The sequence below is a fragment of the Schistocerca nitens genome, chromosome 9 (assembly GCF_023898315.1).
Source record: "Schistocerca nitens isolate TAMUIC-IGC-003100 chromosome 9, iqSchNite1.1, whole genome shotgun sequence".
NCBI classification, from domain to species: Eukaryota; Metazoa; Arthropoda; class Insecta; order Orthoptera; family Acrididae; genus Schistocerca; species Schistocerca nitens.
This window is the reverse complement of record NC_064622.1, coordinates 328,423,329-328,439,636: the sequence shown is the minus strand read 5'-3', so window position 1 is coordinate 328,439,636 and position 16,308 is coordinate 328,423,329. Positions and strand designations below refer to the sequence as shown.

General features: G+C 46.8%; 1 non-coding gene across 1 annotated transcript; it reads left to right on the top strand.

Annotated features, from left to right (window-relative positions):
- The first annotated feature begins 4,648 nt into the window (after nt 1-4,648).
- Trnas-cga (transfer RNA serine (anticodon CGA)) lies at nt 4,649-4,723 on the top strand. The gene has a single exon. It is a non-coding gene; the product is annotated as a tRNA-Ser (tRNA).
- The last annotated feature ends 11,585 nt before the right edge of the window (nt 4,724-16,308 follow it).

Genomic DNA, 16,308 nt, shown 5'->3' with positions numbered 1-16,308 from the left:
TTACTTGCAGATAAAGCCTTCTTTATATGTGACGTGTATTTTAGCAGGAGCAACAGCCATATGTGGGACTAAGAGCACCCGCATGCGGGTCTGTGAGATAGCACGAACAAGGGTTCTCCACAAACATGTGGTCGAAATTGTGGATAATGCTCTTCTAGGACTTGTAAATTACCACCTAGATTCTCTGGAGCAGCTTGCTTACAGTTCTGGAACTGCTGAGCAACCTACCGCTTGCTGTTTGGAGAAGCCTCTGGTTCCAGCATGGCGGAGCCCCAGCACAGTTCAGTGCTGGCGCACTGGCACGGTTGACCGGAGACTTTGGGGAGCGTAAGGGTGGGGCGAGAAGGACCCGTTGTGTGGACAGCGCTTTCTCTAGACACTCTTTGATTTCTTCCTTTGGGGAGGTGTCAAGAGTATGGTTTACGTTACTCTAATCGCCACAAAAACTGAGATGATAGCCCGATTCACTGACGCTTTCCACTCTGACGTGCTCTCCAGAGTTGAATGGGAACTGGTAAGAAGGTGTGCAGCATATACTGAGGCACCGGGTGGATTCTGATTACTATCAGAAATGCCTAATATAATAAACAGTAATTTTTCTGCAATTGTAGGCATTCATTGTTATAGCCGTAAGTACGAGTTTAAGACTATTATTCCTTATTAAAAAATTATCCTCCTTTTGTGACCTATAATTCCTCAAAGTTTGTCGACGAGATCTTGTAATACTGCGTATACTGAGAACGTCTAAACAGCAAGTCATAACAACAGAGAACACACGATGGGCTTCAAGCGGACGGGTAAAAACAAGAAACGTACGTGAGCTAAGTGTTTGGGCATACTTGGGACACAAAAGAAGAGGTTTGTAGGACGTATCCTTCTGACGACGGGCCAGTGGTTTTCGGCGCGTTTATCGTGCTTCGATTTGCTCCTTCCATGCGATGATGGTGTTGACGTCCTATTCGAATGATTTTTCAATGATACATAAAAATTTATAGTTCTATTAAAAACAGATAGCGTCATGATTCCTCAGTTATTAGCGTTAAAATTTACTTCCGTACGTCACGAAATCCGCCACATTGTCACCTCGATGTACATTATCTGATGAAACGTATGCGGACACCACTATGTAATGTAGAATGGATGTTACGAGGGGCTAACCCGCCTATACAAAAGGAGGCAGCTGGTATTGTGCTGCAAGACGCGAAGCAGTAACAGCAGACAGTCGGCAGGAAGAACTCAGTGACTTCAAACGTTCACTAGTCTGGATGACACCTGAGTGATAAATAGACCAGAGACGTTTCAGTCCAGCTAAAGCTACCCTAGTCAGCTGCTAGTGATGCGATTGTGAAGTGGAAACGCGAAGGAATAACAACAGAAAAACTAATACTGGGCAGATACTGGTGGAGAGAAGGCCATCGAGCATTTCGGCTGGTGCTTCTAAAAAGGGATTGAATCAGTGAACGGAATCACTCGTTCCAGAATGCTACCAGCAGGCCAGGTAGCACAATAACCGTACGCAGGGAGTTAAATAGGCTGGGGCACAATGTTCGAGTAACTCCTCATAAGCAACACATTTCTGCAGTTAACGCTAGGCAACACTTGAGGTGTTCTGAAGAGCAACGCCAATGGCCAGTGGATGACTGGAAATGAGTGATTCGGAGAGATGAAACACGCTATACACTTTCGCAATCCAACGGAAGGGTTTGGGTGTGGCGAATGCCTGTGTAACGTTATCTGTCATCACGTTGGTGTTCCCAGCAAAGTGTAAAGGAGGTGATGTTACGGTATGGAGCTGCTTTCAGTGGTTAGGCTGTGGTCTCCTTATTGCGCTTAACACTAAATTCGGAAAGATATGAACACATTTTACAGCATTCTGTACTGTGATTATTGTTTTTATAAGTATGACAATGCACTCTGCCATAAAGTCGAATATGAAAGGTAATTATCTGTGGACAATAACATCCCAGAAATGGACTGGACAGAATCCCGACGTGAAACCAGTGGATCATCTTCGGGATGAATTACAATGTCGACTACGATCCAGACCCCAGCGTCTAACATCAATACCTTCTCAGGTGTCTGCCTTGAGGTAGAATTGACTGCCGTTCCTCCACAGACACCTAAGTGAAAGTGTCGTCGCAGAGTTCATGCCGTCGTAAAGGTGACACATCGACCCACCCCATTTTGATGTCCACTAATAGGTATACGGGTTGTTTTGATCAGGTAGCTTATTTACTCGTTTGGGTGCTTTGTTTTAGCTGTCTAACCCTATGTATCAACATCAGTGCCTGGACGGAGAGGTTTTAGCGATGTCAGAGTTGATGAGATAACCATTGCACTGTAAATGGCTCTGGTTTCGTGGTTCTACGGTGGTTGGCTTGAAGTATCGCCAAATGAGGTGGGGATATATACAAGGGGTGAGAAACAGTCTGAAACGATTGTGATGATGTTGCAGTGTAGACTGTGCTGGCACATAAATGTTAGGAAAAAAATTCAAGAAGTTGCGCAGTTTCCGAGTTTATTAGCACTGAAATTTCCAATAAGGCCGTTGCGACTGCAAATTCAAGCGGACAGCCAGAGGCGGTGTCGCCAAACTTCATAGGTGTTCTTCGTTTGGTTTCCTTAGAACCTAACAACTGAGCGATACAAAAATTTGACGTGTGGTGATAGTAAGGGTCGAAGACGAGCCAAAGGCTTAGCAGCCTCGTGCGCCATCGTCTATGCTTCGAGAACAACTGACGCTAATTGTATCTTGCGAGCAGCCTGAATTGTTCCAGCACATGCCGCATACCCATAGGAACCTCCCGAAAATGGTTGTCGGACGGATCGGTTGGAATTATTTCAGCTCATTTCTGGGACAATTTGTCGTACAGAGACGTCAATACAATTATAATAGCCTTGTTCTCTAAACGGCTGGTTACTTCCAACGAACTTTTTACCCCAATACCATTGCGCAAGAAGAGTGACGCATTATCAGAAGAGAGTTCAGATTTCGGATTTCCTGCAGAGATAGTTCCGCTGCGATACGGGTAACAGGTGCATCAGTGTTCCAGGGAAATGACACAACAACTGGAAACGTACCCCAGTGTTGAGGCACGAGGGATTATATCTATCATTCCTGTGGACAAAACAGCTACGAGGGCCTAAGGTCCGATCGGGTGCGAAGTGGAAACCACAGTGAGAATCAAACATTTTTTATTCGCAACAGTTAGCCACATATTGCAGCTACCTCTCTAAATAGTCGCTGCTCCGACTTAGACATTTGTCGAGTTGTTGTACACCGGTTTCCGTCAGATCACCGAAGTTAAGCAGTGTCGGGCTGGGATAGCACTTGGATGGGCGACCATCCGGTCTGCCGAGCGCTGTTGGCAAGCGGGGTGCACTCCGCCCTTGTGAGGCAAACTGAGTGGCTCCATTCTCGGAAACTGGCATATGGCCGGGAGAGCAGTGTGCTGACCACATGCCCCTCCGTATCCGCATCCACTGAAGCCTATGGGCTGAGGATGACACGGCGGTCAGACGGTACCTTTGGGCCTTCATGGCCTGTGCGGGAGGAGTTTTTGTGTTGTCATGGAGAAGAAGTTCGTTCGCAGTTTTGTGCTGACAAACACGCTGAAGCAGATTCTTCAGTTTCCTGATCGTACCACAATACACCCCAGAGCTGCTCTTTGCACCATGAGGAAGGACATCAACCTCTCCAGAGTCAATGGAGACCATTGCCCTCACTTTACCGGCTGAGGGTGCGACTTTGAACATTTTCTTCGGAACAGATGTAGTGTGGTGCCGGTCCATGGATTGCCGTTTCGTTTCCGGTTCGAAGTGATGAACCCATGTTTCACTACCTGTGCCGATATACGAAAAAAATTGTCACGATCAGCCTCGTAATGCGCAAGCAATTCAGCACCGATGGTCCCTCGTTGTTCTTTATGGTCTTCTGTTACATGATGAGGAACCCATCAGGCACACACCTTCGAGTACCCCAACTGGTGGACCAGTGTGTAAGCACTACCAGCAGAGACGTCCATTTGAGCAGCGACGTGTTCGATTGTGATTCGTTGATCATCTCGGACGAGACTGTCCGCACGTTCCAGCATAGCTGTAGTCACAGCACTGTGCGGTGGGCCGGCATGCATGAGATCGGACAGGTTTGCGCGACCTTTTTGTGATGATGACAGACGCCTCGCCCAACGACTCACCGTGCTTTTGTTCACTGCCAGGTCACCGTAGGCATTCTGTCAGCCTCTGTGAATGTCTGCGTTACTCTGGTTTATCGCCAATGACAGCTCTCCGCTTGGAACGCATCTCCGTTACAGACGCCATTTTGAAGCCTACGTATAGCGGAACTTCATGAGACTACAGAGGCCGAAGAGCGAATATCCCATCATATCCAGCAATAAATAACGCATTTTTTCAATCGAAACAGGCTGAGAAATAATGTGTTACACCACTTTTTGAACATTCCACATATGTGATCGTCCAATTTTGTATCGATTCCAGAATGAGATTTTCACTCTGCAGCGGAGTGTGCGCTGATATGAAACTTCCAGGCAGATTAAAATCTGCAAGGGCAGGAGAGCTTCTGTAAAGTTTGGAAGGTAGCAGGCGAGGTACTGGCGGAAGTAAAGCTGTGAGGAGGGGGCGTGAGTCGTGCGTGGGTAGCTCAGTTGGTAGAGCACTTGCCCTCGAAAGGCAAAGGTCCCGAGTTCGAGTCTCGGTCCGGCACACAGTTTTAATCTACCAGGAAGTTTCGTATAGATTCTTATTGTTATCTCTAAATATTCATACTATATAACGTGCTCAAACATTCTTCACTGGCTTGATGGCAACATCTCCATTCCACAAGGACTGAAATTCTACGTGTGAAAAATAGATGAAGAAAAACGAAGCTGTACAATTTTTGGAAATTCTCATTACGGTGGAAACAAATTCGGCCATATCTGGGAACTATGCACTGAAAACGAAGTCGTCGAAATACGGTGAAATCGACGACTAACGCAAGAAAAGTCCCTTTGCTACGTGTGGATAGCTTGTTTTCAAGCGTGTTCTCTTGTACGAAACCTCTGCTAGTTGTTCCGTCCGTCACGAACAATAAAAAAATGGTTCAAATGGCTCTGAGCACTATGGGACTCAACTACTGTGGTCATAAGTCCCCTAGAACTTAGAACTACTTAAACCTAACTAACCTAAGGACATCACACACATCCATGCCCGAGGCAGGATTCGAACCTGCGACCGTAGCAGTCGCACGGTTCCTGACTGCGCGCCTAGAACCGCGAGACCACCGCGGCCGGCCCACGAACAATACAATGCTGGCTTTGCGAGCAGTGTTCATTGGTTTTGTAGGCTGTCGGACGCCACGCAGTATCTTAAATATTGTCTATCTTTTCTGTGCAGGAGTATCTGAGAACCACTGAACTGAGACTCTTACTATAGTAAATCACTAAAACGGTTATAGTATTGAGAAGGTTCATCTTGTAATAAAGACTGAGTACTGCTACCACGTTCAACAACCCTGATCAGGCAGATGCCACGATGCCGAATTTCTGCCGAATCCTTGTCCATTCTCGCTTGTGTTCCGTCTCTAATTACCTCATCGCCTTCCTCGATCGGATAAAATACTGTTGTTATTACTAACGGAAGAGTGTCTTGAAAAGAGGTTACGAGTATCTACCAAAATAAAACAAAGGGGATGGAGTGTAGTCACATTATCGGGTAATGCTCGGAGAATTATATTAGGAAATGCAGTGTTGGAAGTAACAGTCGAATATTTGTATCTGGGAAGCACAACACCTGACGACGGCAGATGGTAAATTGGATATAAAATGTAGTCTGGCAGCAGAAAAGTCTTTTCTCAAAGTATTTGTTTGAAGCGTGGCTTTAGGCCCAATTTACGCAAAAATGGGGTGGCATGGACATCTCCCGGGAGCGTGGCGCTGTTTCACGCCATCTCCATATTAACAAATGAGGCAGTTCACGCAGAGTTGGTTTGGCGGGTACCCATCGGTTCGAGGTCCGCGCCGATCCGCAGGAACGCGTGGCGGAGACGTCCAAGTTTTCGTTAGTGCGAGGTCAGCCGATGTGCCTCAAAAAATTGTTTTGCGTAGATGAAGAAAAGCTACATCCATTTCTGTTAATAGTTTCTCCGCAAAACCTTTACCTTTCTCGTAAAAAACTAAAAACTATTATTTTGGGATCCGCGTGTGTTCTTCGCTATGTAGTCATTCTCATTCGATTTTCAGGAAACAGTTCGCCACAAAAAATTGATTTTTCGGCATTTTATAGTCTGACATCACAGCTTTATAGCGAACTGGTTTTATTTTGTGTAATTGCCCATATTTATTGTGATACTCCCCCCCTAATAAGTAAACTACCGGGCATAAGTCGAAAAGTTTGCAGTGAAAAATGTAGTTCCTCGCCAGTTTTTGTTTGGTGGGTTTTAGGACATAGATTGCTGCGTACGAAATATAGCTAACATATCGAAATTGTTTTTAACAATGGAAGGAAAGTGATACCTCTTTCCAGTCCCGAGTAAATAAGTCACACGAAGGTCATTCAATTAGTAATGCCCCACATTTTTTTTTCTCAGAAAATATTTAGGGTTAAGAGTCAGAATTTGGTGACAATATACATCAACATGTCTTCTCCATGTCCTATTTTTCAACGTAGTCTCCATCACGTTCTAAGGCCGTACGCCAACGTTGTGGAAGAGCATGTATTTCCTGCTGGTAAGAGCTCTTGCCCTGTAGGCGTAGCCATTTTTTCACTGCATGACTGACATTATCGTCATCTTCAAAGTGTGTTCCTCATAGAGAATCTTTAAGGGGCCCAAAGAGATAGATGTCTGTACGATTCAGCATGTCTGGAGCAATGGCTGTGACAGGACGTCCCGAGCGTGGCTGATCATGGAGCTCCGTTTCTGCATTTCCTGAGGCTATAACTTTCTTTACACATCGCCCAACTGTACTCCCATCAACTGCTGCATCGCCCGGTTTCTTTTTCTGCACACAAGAATTCAATAACAGAACGCTGCTTGTAACGTAAGTCGTGTGTAGACGCCATTTTGACGCCGTACTACGGCTCTGCCACCTGCCAGAATCGTTCGAAATTTCACCGGCGCACAGAACAAACATCAAATGTGAAGCACCAACAAGGACGTTTGTCTATGTATATAAATGGCTTTTTTGTTTTTAATGTGACTCATTACTTATTGAACGACACGTTTATTTTAACGCTTGGCGGCGACGAACTAGGGCACTAGTACGCAATGCGAATTTGTGGATCGTGTTTCTCTTTCGTAGGCGATTTATGTAGTCAGTTGGAATCACATTTTAAAGTTAGAGGCAGGTAATCGCAGATGCAGCTGTAGAGTTACCTATACACTGTATACGTGAATTTTTCTTGTCAACACAAACAGTTCCGTTCAGGAAACATACATCAGTAACTATTTCCGTTCCAATATTGTCGCGCGCGTGTGTGTGTTCCAGCAATAAATGTGTGAAAAATGGGATTTTTGCATCTGATGTAACTAAAATGTTCAGTGTTATGGATGTTTTACGCTTAGCTAAGCATAAAACATCCAGAACACTTGTTTACCTGCACTCCTGGAAATGGAAAAAAGAACACATTGACACCGGTGTGTCAGACACACCATACTTGCTCCGGACACTGCGAGAGGTCTGTACAAGCAATGATCACACGCACGGCACAGCGGACACACCAGGAACCGCGGTGTTGGCCGCCGAATGGCGCTAGCTGCGCAGCATTTGTGCACCGCCGCCGTCATTGTCAGCCAGTTTGCCGTGGCATACGGAGCTCCATCGCAGTCTTTAACACTGGTAGCATGCCGCGACAGCGTGGACGTGAACCGTATGTGCAGTTGACGGACTTTGAGCGAGGGCGTATAGTAGGCATGCGGGAGGCCGGGTGGACGTACCGCCGAATTGCTCAACACGTGGGGCGTGAGGTCTCCACAGTACATCGATGTTGTCGCCAGTGGTCGGCGGAAGGTGCACGTGCCCGTCGACCTGGGACCGGACCGCAGCGACGCACGGATGCACGCCAAGACCGTAGGATCCTACGCAGTGCCGTAGGGGACCGCACCGCCACTTCCCAGCAAATTAGGGACACTGTTGCTCCTGGGGTATCGGCGAGGACCATTCGCAACCGTCTCCATGAAGCTGGGCTACGGTCCCGCACACCGTTAGGCCGTCTTCCGCTCACGCCCCAACATCGTGCAGCCCGCCTCCAGTGGTGTCGCGACAGGCGTGAATGGAGGGACGAATGGAGACGTGTCGTCTTCAGCGATGAGAGTCGCTTCTGCCTGGGTGCCAATGATGGTCGTATGCGTGTTTGGCGCCGTGCAGGTGAGCGCCACAATCAGGACTGCATACGACCGAGGCACACAGGGCCAACACCCGGCATCATGGTGTGGGGAGCGATCTCCTACACTGGCCGTACACCACTGGTGATCGTCGAGGGGACACTGAATAGTGCACGGTACATCCAAACCGTCATCGAACCCATCGTTCTACCATTCCTAGACCGGCAAGGGAACTTGCTGTTCCAACAGGACAATGCACGTCCGCATGTATCCCGTGCCACCCAACGTGCTCTAGAAGGTGTAAGTCAACTACCCTGGCCAGCAAGATCTCCGGATCTGTCCCCCATTGAGCATGTTTGGGACTGGATGAAGCGTCGTCTCACGCGGTCTGCACGTCCAGCACGAACGCTGGTCCAACTGAGGCGCCAGGTGGAAATGGCATGGCAAGCCGTTCCACAGGACTACATCCAGCATCTCTACGATCGTCTCCATGGGAGAATAGCAACCTGCATTGCTGCGAAAGGTGGATATACACTGTACTAGTGCCGACATTGTGCATGCTCTGTTGCCTGTGTCTATGTGCCTGTGGTTCTGTCAGTGTGATCATGTGATGTATCTGACCCCAGGAATGTGTCAATAAAGTTTCCCCTTCCTGGGACAATGAATTCACGGTGTTCTTATTTCAATTTCCAGGAGTGTATTTTATGCTCACATATTTGGGCTTACTTGAGGCAGGCACTGTATATGAGGTAAAGCGCTATTTCGCATATTTTTGTAACACTTTTTACAGAATTATTTATGTATCTTTATAAAAAGAGTAGTATCTTTTTTATCTTCCTGGACGCACAACGTTGAATCTGTGCAGTTACAACGCTGTGTCGCTAAAACACTCTAGTTTTTCTACGTTATTTATTGCAGAAATAAGAAACCTTATATTGAGAAACTGCAACAGTGCAGGTCAATACCATAATGTTTTCTGCACTGTACACGTCCACAAGAAGCAGCAAAAGATACAGAAACACGTGCACTATTCCTGTTGAAATTACTAAACACGTATAGTCAGCAGTACATTTTCTGTTTGCGATCAATGTGTTTTGCCAGAGAGATGTGCAAATCCACTATTCGCTTTGCACTTGCTCACAGATATTCCTTTTTTCAGTTGGGATATACCGTTACATGTTAAGTAACGCTGCCTTCTTGGCACTTCATACTGTCAGAGTTTAATCACACAAGACAGGGAAAACTGTAAGGTCATCTAGTGGCAGATTTCTTTTCCCAACACCTCTCGGCTTCTTTGCAGTGCTTTGACAAATCCATGATTGCTCGATGTTATGACTTTTGCTTCTCTTTAGTGTAGCAGGGTTGTCAGATGAAATGTGTAGTCAGACATAGTTATTTTGAATGAATCTCCGTGCAACCCATGGTCCAGTGCGCTAGGGTCCCGGGAAGCCTCTGGTTCCATCATCCACAGAAGGAATCCCTTGTCCTTGGCGTTGGCAATGGCTGGGATCCAGTTTTCGGGGTGAAAGGAGCTTTTGTTCGTCTCTATAATGGCAATGGGATGCTCTGATAAACCCGCAGGACGGGACAGGTAGTTTAAATTGTGGAAAGGGGCCAAAATAAGTGGCTGTCAGTTACACTCGAACATACAACTTTATTTATTTGACCAAACATTTAAAAGAGCCAAGAAAATTTTAAAAAAGCACAGCATTAATTATTGGAACTTAATAACCGCCATACAATCTCATGCCTCAAGGGCAAGACCACTATGATTTAAAATCGGCTGAAAGCCAATAACTTAAAACACAAACCAGGATTAAATTTTTAGAAGGCCAGAGGCGTTGCTTAAAACAGTTCTTTAAATTAGGCTGATGGCCCAAACAATCTTACGTCTTCAGGGCAAAACAACCTTAGTTTAAAAATCTGCTAGAAGCCATACAAATACAGACAACAAAAACAAACAAGAAAAGGCAGCACACCCAACGGCGCTCAGAAGTTTCCGAGGATCAGCCTGGAATTCAAACACTAACGCTCGCTTAGGTGAGACAGGCAGTCGGCCCTACCATTATCGATCCGACGAAACCCAACCGACAGACAGTCAACGGACCTACCGACAAGATAACTTCCGCTCCCCTCGACCAGCACACAACGGGGAGTTCAATGGAACAACGTAGAAGGTATTGGCGCCCACAACCAATTATACATTGAGCCGCCAAACTACACACCGTTCTGGACAGCGACAACACGATGAGGAAAATACACTGCCTGAATTTACGTCAACGACCAGGGCAGGTGACCGCAACGTTAACGGCCACAAGGCAGGAGACTCCACTAGTGCACTTCAATTCAAAATAAGCAAGCACAGTTAAGCTCCACCAGTGGGTGATTAAAATTTGCCAACTTGAAAACACATGTTGTTGCTCGCGGGAATGTCCCGACAGCCGACAACGAAATCCAAACGACACAATGTGAAAAGTCGTGATTTGCTGATAGATTAAGTCAAAACTCAACTTTTGTGTCAAGGATCGGTGAGCCACGGACCTCGTAACAATGGGAACAGCACCACACACTCCGACCGCTCGTGGACGCCACCAGCGGCCTCGGCCAAAACTACGCGCCGCGGAGATTTCCTCGCTGCTCCATGCCAACCAACCAACTTACGAGGCCCGGAAACGGTCCAAGGACCAAATATACGTCGGCCGACGAGACGACCAACCGAACAACCAACCAACGGTCGTCCCGCTCCAATCTCCCTCCATCGGGCAGTTCACGTGTGACGCCAGCGGTCGGTGAGCACTGGCTGTCGGGCCTCGCCAGCGCTCCGTCCCCGACTGCACTGCTGGTCCGTCTCCAACTGACTGCCAGGCACACGACGACCCTGAAATACTATCGGTCGCTCCAGAGATGGTACGATAGTGCACTTATCGATACGCGCTGCTGCTGCCGCTCACGGGCATGTAAGGCAGGAAGTTAGTGACGCCGGTAAATGGAATAAGAAAGCGAGGCGGCAGCACCGTAATGGGATAAACGCGAGCCGTGCACGTCTCAGGCAAAATCTCTATCTCATGGTAGGAAACTGTGCCCTGTTACGAAGAATTTCTGGACTGCAAGAGTCAACTATTTACGGATAATCAGATTTGGGAAAAGTGTCGTAATATTTCGAACATCTCTCAGAAAATCAGCAATATTTAGGTCTACATTCATATGAAAATCATATGAAAAATAGAAATTATGATCAAAATTTTGCAGCTTCGTTGCTTTTCTCTGAATGCTGTTCTTCACTCTGTTTAGCGCAATACAGAACAACTTTTGAAACATTCTACAACAATTGTTAGAAACCAGAATGAGATTTTCACTCTGCAGCGGAGTGTGCGCTGATATGAAACTTCCTGGCAGATTAAAACTGTGTGCCCGACCGAGACTCGAACTCGGGACCTTTGCCTTTCGCGGGCAAGTGCTCTACCAACTGAGCTACCGAAGCACGACTCACGCCCGGTACTCACAGCTTTACTTCTGCCAGTATCTCGTCTCCCACCTTCCAAACTTTACAGAAGCTCTCCTGCGAACCTGCAGAACTAGCACTCCTGAAAGAAAGGATATAGTGGAGACATGGCTTAGCCACAGCCTGGGGGATGTTTCCAGAATGAGATTTTCACTCTGCAGCGGAGTGTGCGCTGATATGAAACTTCCTGGCAGATTAAAACTGTGTGCCCGACCGAGACTCGAACTCGGGACCTTTGCCTTTCGCGGGCAAGTACTCTACCAACTGAGCTACCGAAGCACGACTCACGCCCGGTACTCACAGCTTTACTTCTGCCAGTATATCGTCTCCCAACTTCCAAACTTTACAGAAGCTCTCCTGCGAACCTGCAGAACTAGCACTCCTGAAAGAAAGGATGTAGTGGAGACATGGCTTAGCCACAGCCTGGGGGATGTTTCCAGAATGAGATTTTCACTCTGCAGCGGAGTGTGCGCTGATATGAAACTTCCTGACATATTAAAACTGTGTGCCCGACCGAGACTCGAACTCGGGACCTTTGCCTTTCGCGGGCAAGTGCTCTACCAACTGAGCTACCGAAGCACGACTCACGCCCGGTACTCACAGCTTTACTTCTGCCAGTATCTCGTCTCCCAACTTCCAAACTTTACAGAAGCTCTCCTGCGAACCTGCAGAACTAGCACTCCTGAAAGAAAGGAGTGGAGTCTCGGTCGGGCACACAGTTTTAATTGTTAGAAACGTTCGGGAATGATGAACAGTTCTTTCGCTACGTCGAATGTGCCATATTTCTTACCTTTTTCAACCATAACGGATTGACCCAAAATCTTCTTCGCTGCCCAACGAGTTGCAAAAGATCCAGTGCATCAATATCTTCACCTGATGAAGACATATTCTGATCCATTCGTAGCACGACCGGCCCGGTCTCTCTGACAGTGGCACGCCAATGTGAATTGCTCGCGCCCCGACGCCTCCACCAGGCGTTTGCGTTACGCAATTTCTGTGTGAACTGTTCTTACACTGAGGTGCCAAAAGTCATTGGATACCTCCTAATATAGTTTCGGACCTCCTCTTGCCGGGCACAGTGAAGCAGCTCCATGTGATATCGGCTCAACAAGAGGTTGGATGTTCCCTTCATAAATATTGAGCATCGCCGCTTCTATAGCCGTCCGTAACTGCGGAAGTGTTGTCTGTGCAGGATGTTGTGCACGAACGGATGGTTCAAATGGCTCTGAGCACTATGGGACTTAACATCTATGGTCACCAGTCCCCTAGAACGTAGAACTACTTAAACCTAACTAACCTAAGGACATCACACAACACCCAGTCATCACGAGGCAGAGAAAATCCCTGACCCCGCCGGGAATCGAACCCGGGAACCCGGGCGTGGGAAGCGAGAACGCTACCGCACGACCACGAGCTGCGGACTGCACGAACGGAAATCTCGATTACGCCACCTAAATGTTCGATGGAAAACATGTCGGGCGACACGGATGGCCAAATCATTCTCTCGAATGGGCCAGAATGTTCCTCAAACCAGTCGCGAGCAAATGTGGCCGGGTATGGCGCATTGCCATCCATAAAAATACCATCGTTGTTGGCTCCAAATAGTCTCCAAGTAGCCGAATATAACGATTTCCAGTCAATGATCGGTTCAGTTGGACCAGACGATTCAGTCCATTCCATGTAAACACAGCCCACAACATTATGGAACCAGCTTGCACAGTGCCTCGTTGACATTTTGAGTCAACGGTTTCGTGGGGTCTGCGCCACACTCGAACACTACCATCAGCTCTTATCAGCTGAAATCGGTACTCATCTGAACAGGCCATGTTTTTCGATTTTTCTAGGGTCCAACTGATATGGTCACGAGCCCAGAAGAGGCGCTGCAGGCAGTTAACAAAGGCATTCGCGTCGATCGTCTGCTGCCATAGCCCATTAACGGCAAATTTCGCCGCACTGCCCTGACGGATATGCTCGTCGTCGGTTCCACATTGATTTGTGATGTTACTTCACGTAGTGTTGCTTGCGTGTTAGCACTTCCAACTCTATGCAAACGCCGCTGCTCTCGGTCGTTAAGTGAGGTCCGGCGGCCACTGCTTTGTGGTGAAAGATAATGCCTCAAATTTTGTGTTCTTGGCACACTCTTGACAATGTGGATCTCTGAATATTGAATTCCCTAACGATCTTCGAAATGGAATGTCCCACGCTTCTAGGTCCAACTACCATTCCGCGTACAAAGTCTGTTAATTCGCGTCGTGCGGCCATAATCACAAAAAAAAAGGTTCAAATGGCTCTGAGCACTATGGAACATCTGTGGTCATCAGTCCCCTAGAACTTAGAACTACTTAAACCTAACTAACCTAAGGACACCACACACATCCATGCCCGAGGCAGGATTCGAACCTGCAACCGTAGCGGTTACGCGGTGCCAGATTGAAGCGCCTAGAACCGCACGGCCACACCGGCCGGCCCATAATCACACTTCGCCATCTATGTGTGCATATTCCACTCCCATGACTTTTCTGTTTGCAACTCAGCATATATAGCAGTGTAATGTAGATAATCGTTAGTACAAGGAAGGAAAGAAGAATACAATCTTCGGAGGAATAATGAGTAGTTGAACTGATTGGGGCCGGCTGAAGTGGCCGAGCGATTCTAGGCGCTACAGTCTGGAACCGCGCGACCGCTACGGTCGCAGGTTCGAATCCTGCCTCGGGCATGGATGTGTGTGATGTCCTTATGTTAGTTAGGTTTAAGTAGTTCTAAGTTCTAGGGGACTGATGACCTTAGCAGTTAAGTCCCATAGTGCTTAGAGCCATTTGTACCATTTTGAACTGATTGGGAAATTCTTAGCTCGGGTCGGTTAATGAAATGGGGTAACAACAGCCAAGAAATGCAGGCAATAATACTAAAACAAAAGGAAAAGTAAACAATGGTAATGTAGACGAATTTTGACTTCTTATTTTTTCTAGTTTTTAACCCGTCTAATAAGGGGCCCGCTTTTTCAAGATACAGCAAATTTTATTTTATTTTTTTCTAACTTTGTGACCGGATGTCCTTGCCGAAGAACAGTCGTCAACGTAACCTAAGGCAGGGAAGTCGTGTCCCCATCCAGTTTGCTTACGAATCCTGTTAGCATTTTTCTGCGTGTTTATAATTTGGTGACCAGCCCAGTATTTACCTAAACGATCGCATGAAATCGACCAAAAGCCACACTCAAGCTGACAGCTGTACCAGCCCACGATCGTTAAACCTCGTAGAACACCAGGAAAGGATTTCCTACTTAAAAACTAATGACATGTTTTGTCATGCATCGACAGAAAATTCAGCTGACGTTATTACTTAGCAATCAGGAATGAATGGAACTGGGATACACTATCCTTGAGAGACCATATTTGTGCGTGCATACCAGTAATCATGTTCGGCAGCGGCATTCACTGATTCACGACACAACAATTAGGGTAAACGCTTCATACTAGAACGACTGAGCTAATTGTTTCTAGGTCAAGGCATGTAATTATCGGACGTTTTATATTTATAAGGCAGAGAACAGATTTAATATTTTATGCAGTCTTTGAATTTATCATTTATGAAGCCACTCCTCGCATAGAGAGCAAGGACGCGCCGTTTTAAAGCCACGTAGCTTACTTAATGCCACGGGAGGCCAGAACAGCATCCGGTACCACAGCAAAAATCGCTGGACTTGATGATCGGATATTAGCTTTTAAGCTCAATAGTATGAAGTACTTTCTACGCCGTGATTTGTTTCTACATGCAGTACAGGCTTTCATGGCAGCTTCTTGCGTCCTATATGAATTTTGTTTTATGGGCATTATGCGACGGTCTAAGGCATACCGTTACGTTCCCTAAAGATGGTGACATCGTCAGAAGCTTGTTCAAGTTTAAAACTGGCATCTGAGTCTTTACAGCCTCTGATGACGTCCCCAGCCTTGGATCGCGGGCTAATGACCAAAAAACAAAATTCACCAAGGTCACAACTACTTGACTTACAACTCAGCTATTCCAGTCTATTTTGAAATGGAATAATAGTTATTACACATTCTTTCAATGATTGCCGATGTTTATAAGCTCGAAAGGTAACAAAAGCGATAATACACGACATCAAACGACATTTATTCTTGTTATTGCTACGGAAATTTTATTTTCCAACTTCCGATGGATCGCGAAATGGAAACCATAGTGAAAATCAAGCTACAGCTTCCAGCTGCTTCTCTACACTGAAGCCTCTCCGACTTAGACATTTGTCGTAGCGTGGTACGAACTTTGCAATACCCTCGCCGTAGAAGGCTTCACTTGGTCTGCAGCTGGTTGTCTGTGCCAAAATGGTGCCCTTATAGCCAGCGTTTTATTTGAGCAAAGAGATGAAAATCAGAAGGAGCCAAGTCTGGGTCGTATGATGGATGATCAGACGCGTCCCATCGAAAACGCTGCAGGAGGTGTCGTTGTTGCCACTGCAGTGTGCGGCGAA